An 8,981-nucleotide genomic window follows, 5' to 3' on the forward strand; every position below is an offset into this window, starting at 1 on the left:
GTTTCCATTCAAAACACGTCTTGATTTAAAATCCCAATGTTATTAGTTCTATTTCCACACCAGAACTTTGTACAGTGTTCCAAAGCATCCCTACCTTATAGTGGACTAATGCTGTGTCTCCTCTTCCCCAGCAAATCTGGGTGCTTAACATGCTACAGCATTTATCGTCACAGCTACAAAGGAGGACAGTGCTATTATCTCATTTAGAAATTAAGAACCTGAGGCACAAATAAGAACAATGACACACCAGATGTCACACAGGAAGTCTGTGGGAGAACTGGGAGCTGAACTCTGGTCATTCTAGTCTGAGATTAGAGACTGGAACTTTCCTCTTTGATGGAGGACTGAAAATACTTTCTTAAATTCAACATACTTACAGGAATTTGGTGCTCTCTCTGATAATTTCTTATTATTTATTATGCAAATCTTGGTAATGTATCAAGTTAAAGTCCAGCCTATTTTTTTGTTTTTTTTTTTCTTTTGCATTGACAACTACCCATCAAACTACTAAGTTCATTAGGATTTAATTTTCATGTATCATTGCTTGTAATGGTAAATGTCAAATATTATGCTATTCTCTTTCAAGTATTTGACTAGATTATTAACAGAAGTCAAATCACAGACATGTTTTCAATGGGAAACAAGGGCTAAGCCATCAGCCTTTTTCTTAGAAAATATTCTCATGTTCTCTACCCCACAATCAGCATTTTGGGAGTCCTAAACTACTAGTGCAGGAGAGAGAGTTGCTTTACAAGTAAAGAGATTCATTTGCTGTTAAGCATAATCTATAATACCATGTGAAAACTGGAGGCCCTCTGTATTGAAAAGACCATGTAAGTCAGTACTGAAAAGATGCTAGGGTCAGATCCCCAGCTGCATCAAATTACCATATTATGACTCAGTTTATGCCAGATCAGTAAAGAGTTGTGGTTTTGGATTTTGTTGCATCAAAAGAAGTCACTGAATCACCCTTCCTTTAGAGTATCAGGTGTCCTGTATTCAAAACCAGGATGATTTCTATAAGCTACTTTGAAAGTCCTATTTCTTCCCTAGCTTAAAATGTAACACTTCAATGAACAATTCTGTTGTTGCCATTTATGGGATTGTAATAAGGCAGCTTGTCCCACTGAGGACCAGTTAGGCTGTGACCAGCTGGCTTTGCGCTGGAAACAGGCATGCATGTCTGTGGTCACTTACTATTAAATGGGTGCAGCTGAAAGTGAGGACAGTGGTACAGTAGGCAGAGCTCGTCAGGTGAAAGAGGAAAAACTAAAAAGGAGTTAGAAGCTCCTCTGAGCAGCAAATGGACATTCTGATAATAAGGTATTAGCTCCCCTTGTCTTAAAATAGACCTGTAAAAGAAAAAATACAAAACCACTGTGACTGTGATTGAATGGTAAAGTTGAGCAGACTTGCAAGCAGTAACACATAATTTTCTAATTGTAAGAAATAGCTTCCATAAAGTGCCAATTACTTTTCCTTTTTCTTAATGTGACAAATCTTTTTATTTCACTTTTTTATTTAGAAGGATGAATTATCAATGTTAAGAAAGTATTTATGTCTATTATGAGAAATATCTGCAAAAAAATGAGACAAAACGCCTGTAGCCTATTAAGCCAGGCCAGATAAACTTGATACTTTAGCCACTAGAGGGACCTCCAGGAATAGAATATACAAAAATATTTCAAAAGGCTATTTTGAAGTATTAGGTGTCTTTAAAGAAAAACAAAAAAAGCTTTGCAGGTCAAACGAATTGTTTGTTTATAATGAGCTCTGAAATAATAGGAAATATGAATTAACTAATTATATCATAGATTTTGTCAAGAAAAAGCAACTACTTTTCTCCTGGTAGGATATGAGTTTGGAGGGTTGTTGCCTCTTCACTGAATTAGTGAGGTTAGCACATCTGCTTCCCAGAGACTTGTAATTTAGCAGTAAGGTTATGCGTTGCTCTTTTGAGGAGTACAAAGCAACTACAACTATTCTCTTTTCAGAGTTTCTGGGAAGAATACGATTTGGATGTGGTTCAGATAGTCTGCAACCAATAAGCTTAGTTTTTCACTGAATGGTACTTTAGCAGAGCCCTCATCTTACTTCAAATTTTAACAGCAGTTTAATAGCCCAGTTAACAAAGGTTAGTGCCTCACTATGAATGCAAGTGCTTTCTAAAAAGCGGTTATGCTACCACTTGGATCACTTGATTTGTAATTGGCAAGCAATCAGGGAGATGACAAGGGCGCTCTAATGTTCCCGTTTATACTTCTGCAATACTATAGAAGTTGTGGTGTTCTTCACACACAAAGTTTTCGGGCTCTGCAGAGCGCAAATTCAGCAAGCTTTAGCTTTAGCATAGCTACTGTAAAACTAATATAAGTGAGGGTGCTTCTGAGACACTGAAGATGTGGACACAAAGACAAGAATTGCAATTAACCCAATTAGTAAAAGGTCAGGGATGGGACTAGAATTTGGCATTAAATCCCAATTATGGAACAGGCTAAAAGAATTTTTGCGAGACCTTAAATTATGTTGCATTGTTTAGTTTTACCTGTTAGAATGATACTAGTGAAATGAAAACTCTTTATTTTGTGAGATGAAAGCAACCTGAAATTCCAGTTTGGTAGAGCTGATTGTTGCAAAGGTCTCCTGTGATCTATCTACCGAGTTTTATAGTTTCCATTTTGTTTGCATTGAGAGGTTACCTGCTGAGAAAAGGTGTAGTGGCAGGGGAGGAGACATTGCTAGTACCTTTCCTATTATTCTTTGTTGTTTTGGGTTGGGGGGGAGGTTGGGGGGGGATTTGGAGGGGTTGGTTTGCTCGGTTTTTTGTTTGGGGCATTCGAAAGCTCTTTGATGAATTACTGGTTGAAAAATCTTTGCTTCTGGCACAGTTAGCACTATATTCCTTGCATTACATGTGTATAACCTCCGACTGAAGTTTTCTAGTGAACTACCTGCAATTAAAAGACACATTCAACCACAGATATGCTTAACTGGCAGACTGATGACTCCTGACATCAAAAGTGGGTTGCTAAGTGGGCTCTGCTGAAGAAGAATGATTATCTCAAGCCATTCCATACGTGTGAAGTAGGATATTATATGTTACAGATTAACACGGTCAGAAGCAGGAAGTGTTCCTTGACCAGGAAGAGATTTAGTGATAACTAGTGATTTCTTTCTCAACTGCTAAGAGTGAAACCCTTCCTGAAATACCAGAACATCCTTTTATTAAGCACAGTCCCCTCCATAAGTAACTACAGAGCAAAAATTTTGGGGGGGATTTCAGAATTTCAAAAGTTCAGTTATTTATTTGCAGCTTAATCAGCAGTGTTGTTTGATACTGATTTAAGTCTAACAGAGAGTTTGTGACTAATGCAAGGGGGACAATTTTCATTTGATGCAAGAAGATGATGTAACAATGTCTTCATTTGAAGAATGCCATTTGTCACTCTGCCCTCAGATACCTTTGCATGTGTAAGAATATGCATACTGCATCCTGTATGTGAGTAATCAAATGCCTGTTGAGTCTTACATGCTTCTGAGATTAAAATATACCACATCTGCCTTAATGATGAAAATGAATGTTGCAGCTTTTTTGTCAGTCTCTTTAGTCTTCTGTTTTGGAGTGATACTCAGAAGAATCCTTTTTAAATTATGAAAATTGCTGAATGATTAACCACATCAAAGAACTGGGGAGGATGGGACACCAGAGGCAACTGCTGAAACAGACTGGAGAGAATATATATGCATGTGTGCACAAGTGTGTCTGGCTGTCAGAAATCATAACCAAGATCTTCTAAAGGTCTCCTCTCTTCACAAGGCCTTCTAGGCCTTCACAAGTTCTAGATTTTTTTTCCCCACTGACACTTTATTCAAGATTTGCAAATAGGTTGGGAGCAGGAAAAAAGTGTTGAGAGGGACATTTGTAAGATGTGATGCACCAAAGCAGTTCAGCTACATTTCTAGCTCTACTTTTTTCTTACTGCCAGTGAGCCCTTTGAGGGCTCTGCCCAGAAGTCCTGCTCATAAACAAGTAAACATTTAGGACCTGAGTTCTTCAGAATCAGTTATACCTGGAAACTTTTGGTCAAACAGCAACAATAGCAAATAGAACAGGCTAACAATGTAGAAAAAATGTGGATCTTTGTTGACATAACCCAAAATCCAGTTGGCTGGAACTGGCCTTTCATATAAGTGAATGTTCATTGACAAGAAAAAATAAGAGTTTACCAAGTATTGGTGCAGATATACACCTGCTCTGTCTGAACTGGAAGGGTTTTTAACTTTTATTTTTTGGACACATTTTGTTGAAGACAATAGAATCCTATGGTGTGGTGGGTTGACCCTGGCTGGGGGCCAGGTGCCCACCAGAGCTGCTCTATCACTCCCCTCATTCACTAAACAGGGGAGAAAAAGTATAACAAAAAGCTTATGGGTCGAGATAAGGACAGGGAGAGATCACTCACTAATTATCGTCACAAGCAAAACAGACTGAACTTAGAGAGGGAATTCATCTCATTTGTTACTAAGCAAAACAGAGTACAGGAATGAGAAATAAAACCAAATCTTAAAACACCTCCCCCCACCCCTCCCATCTTCCCAGGCTCAACTTCACTCCCAGCTTCAACCTCCGCCCCCCCCAGCGGCACAGGGGGACGGGGAATGGGGGTTACGGTCAGTTCATCACACGGTGTTTCTGCTGCTTCTTCATCCTCAGGGGGAGGACTCCTCTCATCGTTCCCCTGCTCCAGCATGGAGTCCCTCTCACGGAAGACAGTCCTTCACAAACTTCTCCAACATGAAGTCCTTCCCATGGGCTACAGTCCTTCATGAACTTCTCCAACATGAGTCTCTCCCACGGGGTGCAGACCTTCAGGAGCAAACTGCTCCAGCGCGGGCTTCCCATGGGGCCACAGCCTCCTTCAGGTGCTTCCACCTGCTCCGGTGTGGGGTTCCCCACGGGCTGCAGGTGGAATCTCTACACCCCCTCATCCTTCCTCCATGGGCTGCAGGGGAACAGCCTGCTTCACCACGGTCTTCACCACGGGCCGCAGGGGAATCTTGCTCCGGCGCCTGGAGCACCTCCTCCCCCTCCTTCTGCACTGACCTTGGTGTCTGCAGAGTTTCTTACATCTTCTCACTCCTCTCTCTGGCTGCAAAAGCTCTCTCTGTTTGTTTCCTTCTTAAATATGTTATCCCAGAGGCGCTGATTGGCTTGGCCTTGGCCAGCGGCGGGTCCGTCTTGGAGCCGGCTGGCATTGGCTCTGTCAGACACAGGGGAAGCTTCTAGCAGCTTCTCACAGAAGCCACCCCTGTAGCCAACCCCCCCGCTACCAAAACCTTGCCACGCAAAACCAACACATATGGACAAACAGCAATTCTTTTTTTTTTTTTTTCACCTTGCAAGGTTCAAATTTAAGTTGCGGAGCATTTAAATGTATGTATAACTTTGAACACATGAAAACAAAACAATGGTTTGTGTGCTGTAAGTCTAAATACGTGCTCAGAACCTTTCTTGAAACTTTGCTTTAGGACTTAAAACCTGAGCATTGGTAGACAATACCATTCTTTCCCAGAACAGCATGAATATGCTTTAAAAACCTATGAAACGATATAAAAAGAGGTTATAAACATAGACATAACTATGGAGTAAGACAGCGTTCAAACAGATAATGTTAATCAGGATTGTCAGCTGTTGTACTCAATAGACTCCAAACTCCAAATATCGGGTGCATGCTACTATGTTCTGCAATGTTACTTCTCTCTACTGACCAGAGTCCTAAACTTACTGCATCCACAGTTAAAAATAACCCAACCACAAAGAGGGTGGAGAATTAAAAGCAGGTTTAAACTTTCTAAATAGAAAGTTATCTGTCTGCCCCATTTGTCTTGAAAGAGACTGATAGAAGAGCAGATTGCATAAAAACCTTTTAAAAGTGCATCTTTTTTGACAGCAATTAGTCTTTTTATGAAGTGATTCATTAACGGGGTCTCTGACTTTGGACTGATCAACTGCTAACTTGTTCAGTTGCTCCTGCTTCGTTAATTTGTTTCAAGAGGAGGAACGTGTATTTCTTTTTGTTTTTCCAAGTCCTATCCTGGCTGTAGATAGTTAATTTGGCACTGAAGGCAGCATTTCAGAAGAGACAAGGCTATTTTATCCAGTTTTCAGGAAACAATTTATTGAGTGTTTGGTCCAGGACATACTTTGCCTATCAACTAGGCTGCTGTAATCTCTAATTCTTAAGGATGAACATCTGTGTCTTTCTATCCAGCACTTGTCCTAACTACCAGCACTGTACTGGTGCTTTCAAATGAATGGCAAAGGTGTCACCTTCCCTAGACATGCTTACCCTGGTACTTCTTGATGGTGCTACTGCTTTTGTTGACTCAGAGAAAGCCTAGACAGCAATAGATGTCTAAATTACAGGTAGAGCAATGACACAGTAAATGTGGATCTTGCTGATCAAGGAAGCTGGAATAAATTCACTTGAAGAAAAAAGCGAGCTGAACTAACCTGTGGATTCTTCCTAGCCATACAGCTATGGGACCACAAGGCACTAGTTATTACTGCACATTATAAGAATTTTATCTTAATGGTCAGGCTTTTGGGGCATACTGCAGTTTTAAATGATTTACCTTCTCCATATCTGGAGTTTCTACTGGTGTGCTACCAAGTTGTTTGACCAGCAATGCCTGTCATCAGGGAAAATCTGCTAGGTCTGTACATAAGAAGCATTAATGTATTCAGGAGCCTGTAACAAAGATTTTGCTTAAATTTAAAACCTAAAATTAAGCTGGCATAAAAGCATACCAGTTGTATATTAATAGATTGTGATCAACTAAAAAGAATGGTAAATAAGATTGCTAAGGTGTCCAATGAAAAATGGACAGGTGTACAATGTACAGGTACTCAGAAAATTGTTCTTAATTGCAACTTGATGAATGGATGAAAACTTACACATATCTCCCCGTCTCCCCACTGAAATGGCCAAGCCAGAGTCTTCCCAGGATTTAAAAAATGAAGCGAACTCTTTTATCTCTTTCCACTTTCCTTGCTTCTGCTTTGAATCGTAAGGCTGAGGTTTATTTGTTCAACGTGTTATTGTTGTGTTTTCAAGATCCTCTTTGAGTCTGAGGTCTAGGTATTTAGTTGTTTTGCAGTTGTTTTAATAGTAATATTTCTAAAGTAATGACACACATCTGTGAACAGAATTTTTTATTGATAGAAAATATTTCAAAAGTTATTGTCATACAGTTATTGCTATCTGAAAATATATGAACAATCTAGGACTTTATTCTCAGTTCAGTACTGAGTTGCATTTACCTTCATCACTGGCTGTGTTTTTAAAATGTTCTACTGACTTGATTTACTGTGAAAGAAGTTTTTCAACATGTCCCCTACTATATCTGGACAGAAATGGAAAATGGCATTTAAAAACCAAAACAAACCAAAACCATCCCCCAAAGTAATCTAACTGCAAATAAGATGATTTCCATGCCAGTGGAGAACTGGTGCAACCTGTATTGCAACGTAAAGTGTTAAAGGCTTTCAGAAGACAGAGAACACTCAAATACTTACTGTTTGTTTGAGTCTTAGCTTCCACAGGGAAGTAATCACATAAAAGATCAGGTGTCTCTTTATAACTGGCTGCACCAATTCCGGCTTGTAAACATTCAGCAGTGATTTAGCAGTATGATCTTATACAATACTATGGCAGGCACACAGTGAAAAGATAGCATGTAATGAGCATATCTGACAATGCATGTGTAATATCGGTCATAATTTGGTACAGGATAACAGGAACAGAGCCCCAAGCTGGTACAAATACTTCTGATCTACTATAGCCCAGTGGTGGGATTTTCAGAAATGTTTTTCTAGTCCTGCTCTGATTAAATTACTAGAATTGGGAGCTTTAGGATCAGCATAATTGGGGTATTGTCATCATACTTTAGTGACTTACCACATCTTATTTCTAGAATCAAAATCCGCTTAAAGACATAAAGATTTAAAACAATACTTGCAAACTGGGAAATAACAAATATCATGGTTATTACTCATTTTGCTACAGTTCTGTAAATACTCAAAGTAGACTAAACTATTGTTTAGTTTTTTAGAATTTAAACAATTCAGTGTAGTAGCTCCACCTGAATGTTTAAACCTGTATTCTCTTTATCCAACATATTTTCCAACTCACTTCATTATCAAAGCCTAGCAACCTGGCTCCATAAACATATTTTAACACTCATCTGCCTCCTCTTCCCATTTTTAGCCCTTCCATGTATACACTGTACTCTCTGGATTTTTTTCTCTTCTTCCACTTTAATAATTCTGCTGTTTTGTAAAATGAATATGATTAATATCAAGACATGGCTACTTATAAAGGGGAAAAACCGGAATTGTCATTACCATGCTAAAGTGTTCATCTTAAAAATGCTGCAGATAGATAGGTTTGGTAACTTAATATATATTAAAGATAATTATTCCCTGGATTCTCATCACAAGTTGTCATTGATTTGACACTTTTAAGTTGCTCTTGCCTTCACCTATGCCAGACAGATGTTTTAGCATTCAGTAACATGAACTAGCTGGGAATCATGGAACAAAATGATTTTTACTATATAAAATAAACATTATCATCCATTAGTAACACATTAAAAATACTGATTTTACCTATTTAAAAATCCTTTATTTGTGATGATTCTTTGAAAGGTTTAACCAACATAAGAGATCCAACCCAAAACCTTATGAAATATTTCTGTCCTGAAAAAACAGTTCAATATATTGGGGTATGGAATATATTTGAGACTTTTCTTGTTTTGCAGTGAGAAAATTATTGAAACAAACTTTGGTTGCTTGGAACAGTTTCTCATTGAACACTAAGGATCAAATTTAGTTCTTAACAATTTTCTTCCCTGCTTAGCTATTTAAGTACATAATACCTCTCTAACTTTTGTTTTGGAAGAAAATTGTGTAAGTAATA

Source organism: Balearica regulorum, chromosome 5 (genome assembly GCF_011004875.1).
Source record: "Balearica regulorum gibbericeps isolate bBalReg1 chromosome 5, bBalReg1.pri, whole genome shotgun sequence".
NCBI lineage: Eukaryota > Metazoa > Chordata > Aves > Gruiformes > Gruidae > Balearica > Balearica regulorum.